Source organism: Hyaena hyaena, unplaced genomic scaffold (assembly GCF_003009895.1).
Source record: "Hyaena hyaena isolate Hyena2069 unplaced genomic scaffold, ASM300989v1 scaffold_136, whole genome shotgun sequence".
NCBI lineage: Eukaryota > Metazoa > Chordata > Mammalia > Carnivora > Hyaenidae > Hyaena > Hyaena hyaena.
This window is the reverse complement of record NW_024080768.1, coordinates 3,053,591-3,071,935: the sequence shown is the minus strand read 5'-3', so window position 1 is coordinate 3,071,935 and position 18,345 is coordinate 3,053,591. Positions and strand designations below refer to the sequence as shown.

Below are 18,345 nucleotides of genomic sequence, written 5' to 3'. Positions count from 1 at the left end.
GTGGAGGAGGAGCAGAGAGAGAGCATTCCAAGCAGGCTGTGTGTCCAGAGTGGAGCCCGATGCGGAGCTCAAGCTCACCACCGTGAGAACAGAACCTGAGCAGATACCAAGAATTGGAGGCTAAACTGAGTCACCCAGGCACCTCTTCTTGGTGTTACTTTCTTTTATTTTTCCTTCTCAGTTTTTGCTGCATGTTTAGAAATTTTAAAAATAAGCTTTCATCATCATATATTGTATAATATGTATGTATTTTTTTCTACGTAAGAAAAAGGCTTTGATCTTTCCTTTTGTTTTGCTTCCATTCTAAATCCATCTTGCAGCTTCATTTTTTTCCAGGAGATGCTTATGCATGTTACTTGAAAGACCAAATGAATTCTTAGTTGGGAAGTTTGACCTGATTGCAGTGATGTCTAGGCTACTTTCCAAACCTAGCAAAACTGACCAGATTTGCACATAACTTAAGAATCTTCTTTACCTAAAAACAAGTATTACTGTGAAGAGTATTTGCATATATTGGTTTGAATGAGTGATCCAAAGATTTTTAAGTTCTACATTTTCTCAAAATAGTGTGTTTAACATTGTGTTTAAACACAGAACTTCATCAACCAGAAAAAATGTCTTTCTTTCTTTTACTTTTGTCGTTTTTGTTTATTTGTTTTAAAACAAAGCCTCTGACGGTTGTGAAGAAAGATGACATTTGTAGAGATCTGACCTAGATTTCTTAGGGTGAAGAAGGTCATGTACTTGATCTGTCACCAGCCTCCAGAATGTGGCAGCCCTTTGGTCTGTGGATACAGGCTGGTTTTATTTTCACACTCTCTCAAGCCTCACATACCAGAATCGGTTTTAAAATCTGGAGCAGCAAAATAAGCCTAAAGTGACACAAGGCAGATGCAGACTTAATACTAACATTCTAAGGGCACTTGGGTGGCTCAGCAGGTTAAGCATCCAACTTCAGCTCAAGTCATAAAAAAAATCTCAATTTTTGAGTTCAAACCCTGGGTTGGGCTCTGTGCTGACATCTTGGAGCCTGGAGCCTGCTTTGGATTCTGTCTCCCTCTCTCTTTGTCCCTCCCCTGCTCATGCCCTGTATTTGTCTCTCAAAAATAAATGAACATTAGAAAAAAAATTAACATTCTAACACCTAAGAAATCACTTCCCTGCAGTTGGTAAATATGAAAAATATTGTAGCGAAAATACGCAATAAACCTGAATATATTATGTGAATTATATGAGTATGAATTATAGCATACGTGAACACACACTAGATCGTTATGGTTTTTCTTTGGCTTGTGGTGACTGTCAGGTATTTTTCTACCTATATTTCTTTCCAAACTTTCACAAGTGATCCCTTAATTAAAAATATATTTTACTTAAAACATTTAAAACTGTTCACAGATGCTGCAAATATAAAAATAATTAATACCTCTATGTTCTTTTAGCTTCACCTGTTGTTAGTGTTTTACCTCATTTACTGTGTTGTGTGTGTTCTCTGAGTCTTTCTCCTTCAGGTACACAGATTCCTTAATTATGAAATGGGCAAAGTCAGCTTTATTATATATGCTTACACAAATAGCAAACACTTTTTCTCTCCTTATTTCTACCAAAAATTACAGATTTATAAAAGGAATGACATCAACACACCTATAAATTTGCTAGTTTTGCCTGGTTCAAAAGGTTATTTAATGATAGTGCTCTGGGTACCACAAAATCTTCCCAAATATGGTCTTTACACAGTAACATGCATAAAAAAGTTGTGTCTTTGTAACTAGAAGGTTGAAGCAATCAGCTACCTAAATTGGACTAATCCATGCTCACATATTTTCAGTTTCAGGATTAAAAAAGAGTCAAGTTTCTTCCTGGTTGATCATGGTATGATAGTGCATACTTTTTAAGCATTTTATAAAGTTTAAGAAACATTTAAAAGACGAAAAAAGGTGATTTTCTTTTTTAAAAATTTTTTAATGTTTATTTTTGAGAGAGAGACAGAGCGCAAGTGGGGAAGGGACAGAGAGAGAGGGAGACACAGAATCTGAAGCAGGCTCCAGGCTCTGAGCTAGCTGTCAGCACAGAGCCTGATGTGGGACTTGAACTTCCAAACTGTGAGATCATGACCTGATCAGGCTGAAGTCGAATGCTTCTGAGCCACCCAGGTGCTGGGGGGTGGGGGAGGGAGGAGTGATTTTCAATTAGCTGGTATAAACAAAGAAAGCTCAGGATATTTTAAAAATAAGGCACTAAGTATTCTTGAAGAGTAAGAGAGTGAGAGAAACCTGCATAATCCATTCATTTCTGAAGCTAATTTATAGCAAAGGCTTTTTGTTTTTCATAGCTCCATAAAACTTCACAGTTGGTAAAGACACTGGAGGCTATAACTTACCATAAGATAGAAAGTCTGTACTCTGCCATCCCTCACAGTTGGACCTTCTGCCTTTGCAAGATATTATTGGGAAGAAATCATTGGGAGAAATTTCTTGTTTCCTTCTTTTTTTTTTTAATTTTTTTTTTTTTTTTAGCATTGATTCAGTTTTGAGAGACAGAGAATGAGTGGGGAAGGGGCAGAGAGAGAGAGAGGGAGACACCGAATCTGAAACAGGCTGAGCCATCAGCACAGAGCCTGATGTGGGGCTCGAACCCACAAACAGTGAGATCATGACCCGATCTGAAGTCGGATGCTTGACCGACTGAGCCACCCAGGTGCCCCTCTTGTTTCCTTCTTACACCGAAATTTCCTAAGTAAATTTCCAAAGCACCTTATATGCCCCCCTTTGTTAGCCTTTATCACATTTTATTAGGGGCATAAATACAAGTCTTACTTCCAAGATACGAGGCTGGGAAATCCTTGAGGAGAAAATTCTATTGCAGTCTCCTCCCTCAATCATTTTTCACCCATGATTAGTAGTTAGTAAATATTTTGGAATACTTGATTCTGGCAGATCTTCCTGTCACATCTTGACAGTGGCCTAGCAAATGGTTCTATTTCTACCAACTTTCTTCTGGCCATTTCCTCACATCACTACTGAGGTTGTCTTTCTAAAACCTACGCTTCTTTTCTGCTCTGCTTGACAAGAAAATTTAAAATTCTTTCAGGGGTCCCCACGCAATATGGGTAGATCAGCTGTTCATGGGTCTGGAAGCAGAGAAAGCCATTCATCCTTCTGTTTCAAATGGGACTAACTTGGTTACCTCCCTACCTTTCCTGGTGCTTGAGCTGGTCTGTAAGCCTTCATGTCTCCATAGGTAACATGGCTCCAATGTGCTATTATAGGGTGATTATTAGAACTAAGGGAATCATATACAAAAACACTTGGTAGACCGGTTGATGCAAACACTAAAATGTTATCCCAGGTGCTAGTGAGATACAGTTTTTATTAAATTTTTGTATTAAAAATTTTTAACGTTGATTTATTTCTTTTTGGAAAATGATCCACATTCAACTCCTTGATTAAAAGTTAGATATTGAGTTTTTTGGAGTTTTGCTACTTTAACAAACTTTATATTATAAATTCAGTAGATATTGACCAATATCCTGAAATAGACTCTACAATATTAGATATTTACTATCAAAGGTAATGTACTACGGTCAAATTGCCACACACTTGAAAAAGCAAATTATTGGTAAAAACTATGCTAAAAAATAAGATATAAATTCTTGTATATTTATGTTAGACCCAAACACTTCAAATAGTCACCCAAATCGTTGCAAGTAACTTTGATTTACCATCTATTTCTTTTACTAGTGTCAGTAATATTAATTCTACAGTTTATTGTTGTCTTCTGAAGCCCATTTTGCTTTATTTATGATTGCACATTTGTGATTATGCAAATGTAAGTTGTGCATAGATTCGTTTTATCTGAGAATAATTGGTATGTGTTATAAAATAGTCATCCCTTAGTGACCACTGTTTACATTCCTATATAAGGAGTAATTAATTTAAAATCAGCACTTGAGTGGGGGAGGTACCTGTGTGCAGGAATGGACTGGGGGAAAGTGGAGAGATCCTTTGTAATTCCTAAGCAACTTTCTATCGTGTGCCCTACTTAAGCTTTGCACAGCCTTGTAAATTATAGGAAGGAAAGGCTAATTTTTTCATCAGTTAATTGCTGCCAGGCTGGAGCAGAATATTCAAGCTGATAAAGAGCTGTGGCAAAACCACATGCATTGTTAATAGTTTAAATTCATGTAGTACAGGCCTTATACAGGTGCCACGCGCAGAACAGATATGTGGTGGGGGGAGCTAAGACACTAATTTTTTCACTGAGGTGTTGGCAAGGGTGAGGGGTAAGGGGTTATAGGGAAAAGCTAGAGGAGTCTCAGTGGCAGGAAGTACATAGCAATATTGACACACTGAGAGAGCCTAAAGGAACAGACCAAGAGGAACTAACAGTACTACACACTGTTAGTAAGTAGCACTTACCCAGCCAACAAAGTTAACACAGCTGCCTTTTCTTAGATTGCAGACTGCTGCAAAGTAACAAGACCTTTCCAATCTTTGAAGCAACCCCAACCCGTTGCTTTCCACCTGGAGTTTTTCATGAACAGTTAAAGGAAGTAGCAGATGTCCAAGGGTTTCATGTGTTGTAATAATTCATATGCATTTGAATTGTGTCCCATTAAAAAAATTACTTTTTGGTAACAGTTTCAATTCTGGTGCCTAATGCTGACTGGTACTTAGCTCTCAAGAAACTTTTGTGAAGTAAAGAATGAATGAGTGACAGAAACTGCGGGATAGCAGATGAGGCAAAATGAGTCAAGTCAGTTTCGTCAGAGTTGTAATCACTGTCAGAACTTATATTTAAGGAAGGAGAAAAGGTACTGATGCAGTGAAAAATTGTTAATAATAATTTAAAATGACATGTAATAATTACAACAATAGAATAATCTTTGACCTTGCCATGTGCTTTAGCCCTTAGATTAGAATCAATATATATTTAATTTTGGAATCTTAGATTTTAGAGAGCTTAAAGTCATCAAGCCAACTGCCTTGGGAAGCTACCACTTGGATACGTTTCACTTTGGAGGTAACCCTTGTCATCCTTCAAGGCCCTGCTCCCTTGGACTTTCATGAATAACTTCATTTTGCTTCATTTTTTTCTTGCCTCTTGGACCATTATGCCTCAGTCTCCTTGGTTTTCTTTTCTTCCTTGCCACCTAAGTATGGCTTTTCCCTAAAGTTCTGTCCTTTACCCCATCTGATTCCTACTAAAGGGCCTCTTTTCTTGGAATCCCATGTACCCCACATCTGTCTCTCTAGCACCAACTTCTCTTGAGCTCCAGACCTGTGCCGAGCTGCGTATGTGACATGTTAACTTGGATGACTTGATGCATCTAAAAAGTTCTCATACGAAATTGAGGTTTTTTTTTCCTCCCATCAAGCCTAAATTTTCTTCTTATATTTGTTTTTGCTAAAAGTACTATCTTTTTTAATGCGATCATTCAATCCAGAAAGCTGAGACTCTTCTCCAGTCTCCTCCTCAGTTTATCTTGAAATTCTCTGAATTCAATTCCTTTTACAGCTCTTGCTTTGGCCTCTCACCTTCATCTTTATGACCACTGGTTAGTTCCAGCCCATGTATTTTGCCTGGATCATTGCAGGCTGCTTGCCCTACCCCCACTCCCAGCTTCTTCCCTTATATTCCATCATCTCTGCCAGTCTGGCTTTTCCAAAATTCAAGTAAGATGCTTTGCATTATTTACCAGCAAAACCCCATCTTCAGGGTAAAGTTTAAAGTTCTTAGCATGACATCAAATCATTTTAGAAGGGCCCTGACTACCTCTCTCATTTCCTATCCTACTTTTACTTGCCTTCCATTCTATATTCTACTATAATAGTTCTCAGATGTACATTGGCTATTTTGTTTATGTGTTGCCACTCATCGTATTTTCTCCGTCTGAACTTCCTTCTCTTTTTTTAGCCTAATATATTTATATGCATCCTTCTCTGAGTAGCTTAGTTTTTGAAACTTAATTCTCCAAATAATGAAACCACTATTACTTCTATGTTAGTATTATACTTGCTGCATATTAATATTAAATATATTACTATGTCTCTGGTTTCTTTGTTTCTGAAAGTGAGCATCAGGAGATTAAAAACAAAGTCTCATTTATATTTTCATCTGCACAGTTCGCACATAGACATGACACAAATGTTTCTTTAATGGATTCCTAACTGAAGATGCTCGCTGGCTGTTTTGATCTTATTGGCTACAACTTATCTACTTACAATTTCTTCTTAGCTTTCTGGACTGTTGCCATATGCTACATTCTCTATGATAGATATTCCATGTCTTCATGACCATTGTTATGTTCCAGGGGGCATTCATTATCTTCTGGATTGGGTTAACCCTTTTCAGGTATCTATTTTCTTGTGTTATAAAAGGAAACTTTGTAATTTAACTTGTTGCCAATAGATGTACATCAAAATACAGAGTTCACAAGAGTACATGACATTCTCATTAGGCACAAAGAATATTTTTCAAGCTATGCTATGTTATTTGAAAAGCAATTAACATATTGCACATTATTCCTGTGAGACACAAACTGTTTCTTTCCCATTTTAATTTGCCTGCTTAAAAATAGACAGAAAAAGATAGATGAGTTTACACTCAAGGTGTATGCATTTCCCTTGTGGCCAATGAGCCAATTTCCTTTTCATATTTGCAGAATATTGATACAATTATTCTTTCATCAGACATGAAATTTGAGTGTAGAACCAGTTTGTGGAAATCACCTAGTAATTTATTAGGTTGATAATAGCAATTAAGTCATAATTGCTTCTGAGAAATATAAATTGACTTACCATTTTAAATGGATAATTTAACATTCCAAACCACAGACCTATAGTGTAACTAATTTCTGGGATAAGAAGTTTTTTTCTCCTATTATTAAACTAAAAAAAAATCCAACTGTTGATAATCCAGTAATGAATTACACAGTTGCTGAATTCTCGGGTTCGTGTTATATCTTCATTCTTTTCCCTTGATGCTAATCTTTTTAATATTTAAGGACATACCAAGGGAGGGAATTTTAGATAGAATTGTGTTGGTAGGACCATGATTTTTTCAACGATTGAAAAATGTAAAGATTATAACTTCATCTTCAACGGGGAAGAATTGAGAGCTTTCCCCCTGAGATGAGGAACACGACAGGGATGTCCACTCTCACCACTGTTGTTTAACATAGTGCTGGAAGTCCTAGCATCAGCCATCAGACAACAAAAGGAAATGAAAGGCATCAGAAGTGGCAAAGAAGAAGTCAAACTTTCACTTTTTGCAGACAACATGATACTCTACATAGAAAACCCCACAGACTCCACCAGAAGCCTACTAGAACTGATCCAAGAGTTCAGCAAAGTTGCAGAGTACAAAATCAACATACAGAAATCGGTTGCAATTTTATGCACCAACAATGAAGCAACAGAAAGAGAAATCAAGAAACTGATCCCATTCACAATTGCACACACACACACACAAAAACATACCTAGGAATAAACCCAACCAAAGATAGAAGAGATCCGTATGATGAAAACTATAGAAAACTTATGAAGGAAATTGAAGAAGACACAAGAAATGGAAAAACATTATTCCATGATCATAGATTGGAAGAATAAATATAGTTAAAATGTCATTACTGCCCAAAGCAATCTACACATTCAATGCAATCCCAATCAAAATTGTACGAGCATACTTCTCAAAACTAGAACAAACTATCCTAAAATTTGTATGGAACCACAAAAGACCCCAAACAGCCAAAGTAATACTGAAAAATAAAACCAAAACGGGAGGTATCACCATCCCAGACTTCAGCCTCTACTACAAAGCTGTCGTCATCAAGACAGTATGGTATTGGCACAAAAACAGACACATAGACCAATGGAACAGAATTGAGAATTCAGAAGTGGACCCAAAAGTATACAGCCAACTAATCTTTGACAAAGCAGGAAAGAATATCCAATGGAAAAAAGACAGCCTCTTTAACAGATGGTGCTGGGAGAACTGGACAACAACATGCAGAAGAATGAAACTAGATCATTTCTCACACCATACACAAAAATAAACTCAAAATGGATCAAGGACCTGAATGTGAGACAGGAAACCATCAAAACCCTAGAGGAGAAAGCAGGAAACAACCTCCTTGACCTCCACCGCAGCAACTTCTTACTTGACACATCCCCAAAGGCAGGGAATCAAGAGCAGAAGTGAACTATTGGGACCTCATCAAGATCAAAAGCTTCTGCATGGCAAAGGAAACAATCCATAAAACTGATAGGCAACCAATGGAATGGGAAAAGATAGTTGCAAATGACATATCATATAAAGGGCTAGTATCCACAATCTGTAAGGAACTCACCAAACTCCCCACCTGAAAAATAAATAATCCAGTGAAGAAATGGGCAGAAGACATGAACAGACACTTCTCCAAAGAAGACATCCAGATGGCCAACAGACACATGAAACGATGCTCAGCTTCCCTCCTCATCAGGAAAATACAAATCAAAACCACGCTGAGATACCACCTCATGCCGGTCAGAGTGGCTAAAATGAGCAAATCAGAGGACTTTAGATGCTGGCGAGGATGTGGAGAAACGGACACCCTCCTACACTGTTGGTGGGAATGTGGACTGGTGCAACCCCTCTGGAAAACAGTGTGGAGGTTCCTCAAAAAATGAACAGTAGAACCTCCCCTATGACCCAGCAGTAGCACTGCTAGGAATTTACCCAAGGGATACAGGACAGCTGATGCATAGGGGCACATGTACCCCAATGTTCATAGCAGCACTCTCAACAATAGCCAAAACATGGAAAGAGCCTAAGTGTCCATTAACTGATGAATGGATCAAGAAGATGTACTTTATCTATACAATGGAATACTGCATGGCAATGATAAGGATTGAATCTGGCCATGTGTGTAGCAACATGGATGGAACTGAGGATGTTATGCTGAGTGAAATAAGTCAGGCAGAGAAGGACAAATACCATATATTTGCATGTATAGGATTAGGAGGAACTTAATGGAGGACCATGGGGGAGAAGAAGGGGAAGAGGGAGGGAGGCAAACTATGAGAGACTCTTGAATGCTGAGAACAAACTGAGGACTGATGGGAATGGGGGGAGAAAGGGGGGTGATGGGCATGGAGGAGGGCACTTGTGGGGATGAGCAGCGGGTGTTATATGGAAACCAACTTGACAGTAAACTATTAAAAAAAAGAAAAATATAAAGACTATATGTTCAGGGATTGTTTCTCTTGTTCATTACTTGAAAAGTGTCTCTCAAGTGTGGAGTACCGGAAACCATGAGGAGGAGGTACAGCGTCCCTTCCTGAGCGTGAAGCTGACTCTGGGTGTTGTTTTTGCAGCTGCCCTTGTCCTGGATGATTGTTCTCTCCTTTCTTAGGAGGCTAAGAGGAAAGGGGTGCACTGTCTGAGTGGTTTCTCTAAAAAAATCAATAAATAAAAATGTAGAAGACATTCTTTGCCCATAAACCATACAAAGCTGCCTAGCAGGCCAAACTCGGCTCAGACGCCATTGTTAACAGACCTTGGTTTAATCAAATGCTAATGTGAGACTTTTGAGTATGTGATTTTTACTTGTGGTGTTGCTGCTTTAAGTAACACTGCCCTCTTCACATAAGCCCTCTATACTTGGGTACACACACTCTGAATGCTTATTGGTGTAGCTTATGAAAATTCAGAAAAGTTCCTTTCTTAGATAACTCAGAATCAGGAATTTTACAGTCGTGGTTCACCTGCTGGAGGACTCAGCTGCCTCAGCTAGTCTGCCTCACTGACAACAGAGCTGACATTTGTCATCACAATAGGTGATGTACCCCATTTCGGTAATTCTGAATGTCAAGCGCACTGAGCCACATCAAATATCAGTGTAGACCAACATGTGCTTCCCTGATTGAAGGGCCACCCACATGGATTCATCTGCAAATATTAAGTTCACTGTAGTGCCCTGTAATGCTCCAGAAGCCTTTTGATAAAAGTAGAAAAAGGACATTTTTTATGAGCCCTAAATTTGCTAATCATCAAGTATTTATCAACTGCTTGTGTGTGAAACACTCAGCTGGGTGCAAAAGATAGTAAAGTGTATGGGGCGCATGGGTGGCTCACTCAGGTAAGTATCATGACTTCAACTCAGGTCATGATCTTGTGGTTTGTGGGTTCAGGCCCCATGTCGAGCTCTGTGCTGACAGCTCAGAGCCTGGAACCTGCTTCGGATTCTGGGTCTTCCTCTCTCTCTGCCCCTCCCTGGCTCACACTCTGTGTCTGTCTCTCAAATATAAATAAATGTTAAAAAAAACTTTTAAAAAGATACTAAAGTGTAAGGAAGGCTTCTAATTGGTGATCTCTCTCTCTCTCTCTCTCTCTCTCTCACCCTCACACACACACACACACACACACACACACACACCACTAATAGTACATAATAATGTCATGTAAGAGTCATATGGGTAAGCTGGATAAATGACAAGAAGTTCAATAATGGGACTTGAGAGAACCTTGTATACACAGCATCGTCTTCCCTGCGAAGGGTCAACAAGAGCTTCCCAGAAGCAGTCGGGAGGGAGGAAGGCTCTGAAATATTTAACAGAATAATTAATGCTATGGGAATGTGTGAAACACTGTGGGGGTGGAGGGAGGCAGTCAGGGACTACTTCGCAGTTTGAGAAACAGAGACTGGTGTCAAATGGTTGAGAATCTTCAAGGCCGGGGACCTTGAACATGAAGTGATGGTTGTGAGCTCATATTTCTTTTGGCTATAATTGCTGAAAATGGCATCCTGATCGGAGTAAAAATGTAACATGTTGCATTGTGGAGACTGCTTGGGATTCTCTCTCTCCTTCTCTCTCAAAATAAATAACCTTTAAAAAATGGTTGACAGTGTAGAGAGTTGAAGGAGAGAAAAGGGACTGTGACTGTATTTTCAGCAAGAGAGTAAAATAAGTTTTCTTTTTTTTTGGCTCTTCTAAAAATTTGATTCAATTAAATGCATTTTGGCCACTTGCTTTCCTATCCATAAAGTAAAACTAAGGATGATTACCTTTGCCCCGCTTTACCGTGGTTAGTTGTTAAGTACTATTCTCTTCAGAACTTTAAACTGTGTTCATGAAATGCCCACAGCAATTCAGCAACACTCACAGATGGAATTAGGGAAAAGGCAACCAGCTTTCACCGACTTACAACATCAGATAGGAACATCCCATGGCCGGACTTCCTCACTCATTGTTTTTTGTGCACTAACTTCAGTAAATAACTCTGTTTTCCTAAATAATCAGATTCTCCTCTCAAATGAAATTAATGTGAGCTTAGATTTCTCTTTTTTAAAAAAAAAACATTAAATATCTAAGAGTAAAATGTGCTGTATAATTATCGAGTCATTATCATTGTCATTTATTTCCGATTAAACTGAGATGTTTAATTGCAAATAATATCTTAAGTAGATAAATGGCATAATTAGTTTATTTTTAAGTATATGCCTGAGAAGAAAGAGAGGAAATCAATAAGGTACTGTGCAATTTTAAAATTAAGGCAAATCTAAAATGGAGGTTAGAGGGTTTTTTTTTTTTTGTAGCTTAATAAAAAATAGATAATTAAAACTCAAAGCCCTTAATATCTTCCATTCCAAATGTTACCTCAATTAGGCCAAGAGAAACTTTTCATGTAAAGATAGAAAGATTCTCACTGGGAGAGCTTGGCACAGAATGAAAAGATGGAAATGTTTCTGTATTAATTATTGATACACTACAGGGAGAATGAGTGTTCAGCACAGAACAAATAACATGCTTTTGATTTAGAAGCCCCAGTTAATTTATTAAACTGGTCCTAATTTATGCTTTTATCTTAGACTTCAGTCTTTAAAAGAAGTATTTAAGGCACTTGGAGTCAGAATTATGATCATGCCTCACTGTCCATAGCTGGCTTTCACCCAATGTTATAAAATTCCATTGTTTTCCCTCTGTCTGTAGACATTTTAATGGGAAACTGAGAGAGACTGCCTGGGGGTTACCGGTCAGATAATGTTAAGGGGATAACAGACCTTGTTTAGATAACACTGTAGTAAATAGTTAATAGGTATTGCCAGGGTTTGCTCACTTGCTTTGTTTTAGATTGTATTAGTGTTTCACAATAATTAATACAGGAGTAACATTAAATGTGTTAAAACACCTTGATTCTACTAGGGCTCTGTGTGACCTTCTGTGATCTAGACCGTTTCTAAAAGGCCAAGGCAGCATGAAGCCGTAAACTAACCCAAAACTTGGATTTCCCTGAGCATGCTCAGTCTCTTCAAATTTCACTGAGGCTAAGGCCCTGTGGCCACCAGACAACATGGCCTTGTACTCCATCAAGTAGCAGCAAAAACAGAGGGCCTGTTGAATTTTTTTTTTAATATTTTTATTTATTTCTAGGATAGAGAGAGACAGTGTGAGCAAGGGAGGGTCAGAGAGAGAGAGGGAGTCACAGACTGAAACAGGCTCCAGGCTCTGAGCTGGCAGTCAGCACAGAGCCCGACGCGGGGCTCGAACCCACGAACCGCGAGATCATGACCTAAGCGAAAGCCTGACGCCTAACCGACTAAGCCACCCAGGCGCCCCGGGCCTGTTGAATTTTAAACTGGGGAGACAAGGAAGGAAGGGAGGAAGGGCTGTGGTGGAAATGAAACAGGACCTCCCCAGTGATTCCCGGAGAGCAGGGGAACAACTTGTATCTGCAGAGGTAAATAGGAGAGTGAGCTGAGGATGAAGGTACAGAGGAAAGGAAGTGAAGACATGTGCACATTGTTCTCTTTTCCTGGCAAAAGCTCAGAATTATTAAAGGAGAAGTAATGCTCACATAACCATGCATTGTTCTTGATATTTTCGGATTGTTACTGCTTTAATTACTCCATTTCAGAAGGACTCCTTTAGAAGAATGAGTCTGACGTTACCTTCTTCCTTCAATTTTTTAAGATCTTCAGAAAAGGAAAGTGAATAACTGCATAAAGTCACGTTGACTTTGATTCCTACTTGTTTGATTCAGAATAGTTACGTTGAAGAGCAGCTGGTGAAGGTCTTTATTTATGAGGTAGTACAAGTTATTATTTTTCTACTGGTTTGATTCAAAATAGTTACATTGGACAGCAGCTGGTGAGGGTCGGGTGTTTATGAGATACAACAGCACAAGTTTGTGTGTTTGTTTGTTTTTAGTTGCTAGCTTGAACTATGAATGTAGTAAAAATCCCAGGACACATTTATATTCTGGGGTTGTCACAGACACCTAAGAAAACCACAGGCTTTTCTCATAGCACTAGCATTTGCTTTTTGCCTTTTCCACATTTATAAGATTAGATTTGGGACAATGAATTATTAAATCAGTACATAATTTATATTATAAAATTATTTTCTTTGTTGCCTTTTTTGGGGCATTGTGAAAATTCTGTATACATTTGAGATGACTAAGTTATTATCTAAAGGGTTTAACTAACATTGAAAGCCAGAAAAATCTAAAGATCATAAATAAGATTTTGTCCCACTTTTCAACAAGCAGTTTCTTGGTTCCTAAAGAAAAAGTTTACCTTCCTCATCTGGGCATTAAGAATCTTGAGAACTTAAGGGGCGCCTGGGTGGCTTAGTCGGTTAAGTGTCCGACTTTCGCTTAGGTCATGATCTCGCGGTTCGTGGGTTCGAGCCCCGCGTCGGGCTCTGTGCTGACTGCCGGCTCAGAGCCTGGAGCCTGTTTCAATCTGTGACTCCCTCTCTCTCTGACCCTCCCCTGCTCACGCTCTCTCTCTCTCTCTCTCTCCTAGAAATAAATAAAACATTAAAAAAAAAATTAAAAAAAAAAAGAATCTTGAGAACTTAATATGTGGGTATAAAACCACTCCATTGGTGTTAGGTATATGCTGGAGCCTTTCATTTCTTTCTTTTTTTAATGTTTATTTATTTTCAAGAGAGAGAGACCAACAGAGCATGAGCAGGGGAGGGGCAGAGAAAGGAGGAGACACAGAATCTGAAGCAGGCTCCAGGATCCAAGCTGACAGCAGCAACCCTGATGCAGGACTCAAACTCACCAACAGTGAGATCATGACCTGAGCCAAAGTTGGACACTTTTAACCAACTGAGCCACCCAGGTGCCCCTTTGCTAGAGCCTTTATGGCATAACTGTAGTTAAACTTTTTACTGTTAAGCTCCAGATTTTACCCAGTATGCCATGCTTGCTCAATTACTGCTTTGAGTGCAATTAGATACAAATTCAGCTTAAATATAGTTAATTCCTGGGGCGCCTGGGTGGCTTAGTAGGTTAAGCATCCAACTTCGGGTCAGGCCATGATCTTGAGGTTTGGGAGTTTGAGCCCCACCTAGGGCTCTGTGCTGACCCCTCAGAGCCTGGAGCTGTTTCAGATTCTGTCTACCCTTTTTCCCTGCTCCTCTCCTGCTTGCTCACTCTCTTTCTCTCTCTCTCTCTCAAATAAACAAACATTATTTAAAAATATATATATATAGTTAATTCCTGGCCAAAGAAAGACTCAGAAATATTTGTGTTTTCCCTCTTGATAGGACAAATACATTATAATACCTGCAGACGACTTTGAAACAGATCAGAACTTAAGAGTAGGATAAAGGAGCATTTGAGAGCTTTTATCCCTGGTAGTTGTTGACTGTTTGCCATACCTTCTTAAAGTGTATAAAACAATCATGTACTACTGCCATTGAGTACCTGAGATGGAGAAGTGGTTATTGTATTAATTTCCTCATGGTGATTGACATCACACATGCCAAAGGATACATGAGTGAAACAATGTAATGTAGCATCTAGATCATAGATTCTGGAGCTGTAGGGAATGTGTTCCAACTTTATCACTTCGCTCTTAGGCTGTGCCTGGACAATTACTCCTCTCCCTAAGCCCATTACTTGTTTCCTCTCATCGACATCTAAGTGCATTTTTTCCCCTGTGTTTTGTTTTGCAATTCTTTTTATTGTAAATTTGGTCTTCCAATTGGATATTCCTTGTATATATGAAGGCAATTAATTTTGCATATTGATACAAGCGACTTCATGAAAAAATTAATTTGTAGTGATTTTTTGGTTTATTCTTATTTTTTCCAAGTTAGTAGGTATAACATCTACAAAAGTGATTTTCCTCTTTTTCTTTCCACTTTTAGTGCCATTATTTACCTTTCCTTGTTATGTTTTCTAGAACCTTCAGAAATATATTAAATAATTTTCAATTTTTTTTTTCATTTATTTATTTTTGAGAGACAGAGAGAAAGATTACAAGTGGGGGAGGGGGGCAGAGAGAAGGAGATACAGAATTCAAAGCAGGCTCCAGGCTCCGAGCTGTCAGCTCAGAGCCCAACGAGGGACTCAAACTCACAAACTGTGAGATCATGGCCTGAGCCAAAGTCAGACACTTAACCGACTGAGCCACCCAGGCACACTTAAAGAATTTTTTAAATTTGAAATTTGTTTTGTTTCAACATTAGTCAGATTGCTTCTATTTTACATTGAGTCTGTGGCTTTTGGTTTAATATACTTGTAAATAAGTGCAGCCCACATATATACACACATAAACACATGATTTATCATGAGTAACTTCTTAGCTTCCAAACTCAATGGGTGTTTTCAGTCTTAATTTTGTTTGCTTTCTTTGTAGAGTTCTCTACTACTCTCCCTTGTCAACTATGGTCATGAAATCTCTGGGGTCTAGTCAGAACTCTCTGACCATTCTTCATTATATCATTTGTGAACTCTGTTTCTCTATTATACATTGAGAGCTTTCTGATGTTGTGTCTTGGACTCACTATCATTCTGTTATTTTCCCTTGGAATATCATATCCATTTTCATGGCTTCTGCTGCTGCCTTTATTCTGATGATCCTGCATCTTTATAGATGGCCCTTCTTCATACACTTATAGTCAACTTTCCACCAGACTTTTCCACTTAAATGAATCATAGCCATGTTAAACCTACTCTTCTTCACCTATTATCTTTTACAATTGCTCAAGGTCAGCAAATGTTTTCTTAAAGTACCAATCATAAATATTCCAAGCTTTGGGGGCCACACAGTCTCTGTCCAAAGTTTCAGGTCTGCCATTGTAGTGTGAAAATGGCCAGTATGTAAATGAGTGGGCCTGACTGTGTTCTAATAAAACTTTATTTACAAAATAGAAAGCTGATACCCAGGATATAACTTGCAGACTCCTGCATTGTGCATGTTGCCAATGCTATAAGTTTAGATTTTTATCTTTGAACATTTTTTTCTTTTTTCTCATAGGATATATATCTCCAAATTTTTCAGGTTGAATTCTAAATGTGTCCCACAATGTGTACACTTTAACTACATAAATACAATCTTGTACTCTCCTCATTTTTATTTTGGGTTCTAAAAGGTTGGCAATGGCTCTTCAGACTTGTATTTTTAGTCCTGCCAAAGCTAATTCCCTAACTGCCCCAGGAAACTTTCTAAAACCAACCGGTGTTATATCACTCTTACATTTTAAACTCTTGAGGACTGCTCAGTTTCTGAAGTAGTGTTCACAAAGTGAAAGTTTGTTAATATGGCATAGAAATCTCTCAGCATGTGGCTAGACTCTATTCACCAACTCTGTCTCTCATTCCTATTTTGGTCCATCCATGACCTTGGAGAAGCAAATGCCAAGGAAGTGGGATCAGATACCTAAGGAAGAATTTCCTGTGATGGGTTAAGTGGGAGAAGACCAGCAGAATCAGCTGAGAGATTTTTTGACTGCAATGCAGGTCAGATACCTGTGCAAGAAGAGCAAGAAGAAGAGAAGTTTGTAGGAAGAGCTTCAACACAGTTCTAAGAATGTCTGAGGCCAGGAGGAAATCCAGAACAGGAGCAGAGGTTGCCTATTGGGCAAGTCCCTATCGTGCAAGAGCAGCCTGATTCTGATCAGTAAAAGACAAAGGCTACATGGGGTAACGTGTGGCTTCTTATGAAACCGTGATGGATCTTTAGGTGCAGCAGATGACGGCAGTTCATTAACCATGCTCATACGGATACTTCTCTTAAAAGAGAATTGATTGGGGTACCTCCATGGTGCCAAATCAGTGACTTCACACTTTACACTTCAGCTTCAGTATACCTCTTGTGATAGTCTTCATATGCCATGACATCCTTCAACTCCATACCTTTGTTCCCAATTCCTGTTCTGTCTATGTGAACTCTTCCTATCCCTGACTTTGCTTGGTCAAGTACTTTTCATGCTTTAGGCCTCAGCTAAGTTATAATCTCTGGTAACATTTCTTTACCTCCCCCCTCCCAGATTGCCATTACTCAAGTCATTACTCAGCATTGTCGGTATGCTTTCCAAATTAGGATTGGTTTTTCATGGTTTTGGTTTTATTTTTGAGTACACAGTAAATCTCTTGAAATAAAGGATTATTCAATCTCTTCCCTCAGACACACACAACAATGGACACAATTTTTGAATGAATGGCTGTACTCTCAATTACTTATTGGAAGGGCAAGGTGACCCACATGACACAAAAGAAAACAGTATCACAAATGATACTTATGCCATTAATTTGGTTTTAGAGCGTTTCATAGCTGGCGTATAAAATCTATTTTTTATAAATTGTGATTAATTAGACTCCTTTCAGCCAAATGTGGGCAATCTGATATAGCAAGGCTGGGCTTAAAGTCAAAAGCCTTGTGTTCAAATCCTGAGGTCAAATCCTGAGTGACCATGGGAAGATATCCCTGGTGTCATTTTTTCTCTTCTATAAGATAGAGATAATAATATCAAGGGCATAGAATTGTAGACTTATCAAACCATTTGTAATGTATTCAGCCTCTTGCTTTACAGAGGTCTCTTTGCTGCCTCCTAACGTACCAGCCTGCATCAAGCATGACTCAGTATCCCATAATTGTACTGAAATTGAGATCACATAGTCCTTGTAGAGAAAATGGATGATAGCTATGATTTAAAAGCAGGTCTCTTCTAATAATGGTATGTGCGGTGAGGATACTACATGTATTATTCTGGGTAGTAGTTTTGAACTATATGGACTCCTGAATTATTTCAAGTTAAATTTTTTATAGAGTTCAACATTAGAAATAATGAGAGATCAATTATGTAGGGAGACCATTACTGCACTGACTTCCTTGATGGAAGAATAGAATCCTGACCCCCTGTGCTTGGGGATGAATTACTGTGGCTGCTGCCTTTCAGGCTCTTCTTTCTGATTGCCACTCCTTAAACTATAAGAATGAAACCATCATTTTGTAAAAGTAAAGATGTTAGTAAAGAACATGATAAGTAAAACTCACAAAACACAAAATATTATGCAAGTCAAAAAAGCAGAATGAAAATAGAGCATATAGAAAGAAATTAAAGT

The 18,345-nt window shown here is 38.5% G+C and overlaps 1 protein-coding gene and 1 non-coding gene across 4 annotated transcripts in view; both read left to right on the top strand.

Moving 5' to 3' along the window:
- Positions 1-18,345, top strand: part of CTNNA2 (catenin alpha 2) — a 964,097-nt gene that overhangs the window by 230,526 nt on the left and 715,226 nt on the right. The gene's annotated exons all lie outside the window — the stretch shown is intronic.
- Positions 9,218-9,430, top strand: LOC120235706. Its single transcript, XR_005529485.1, has one exon. It is a non-coding gene; the product is annotated as a small nucleolar RNA U3 (small nucleolar RNA).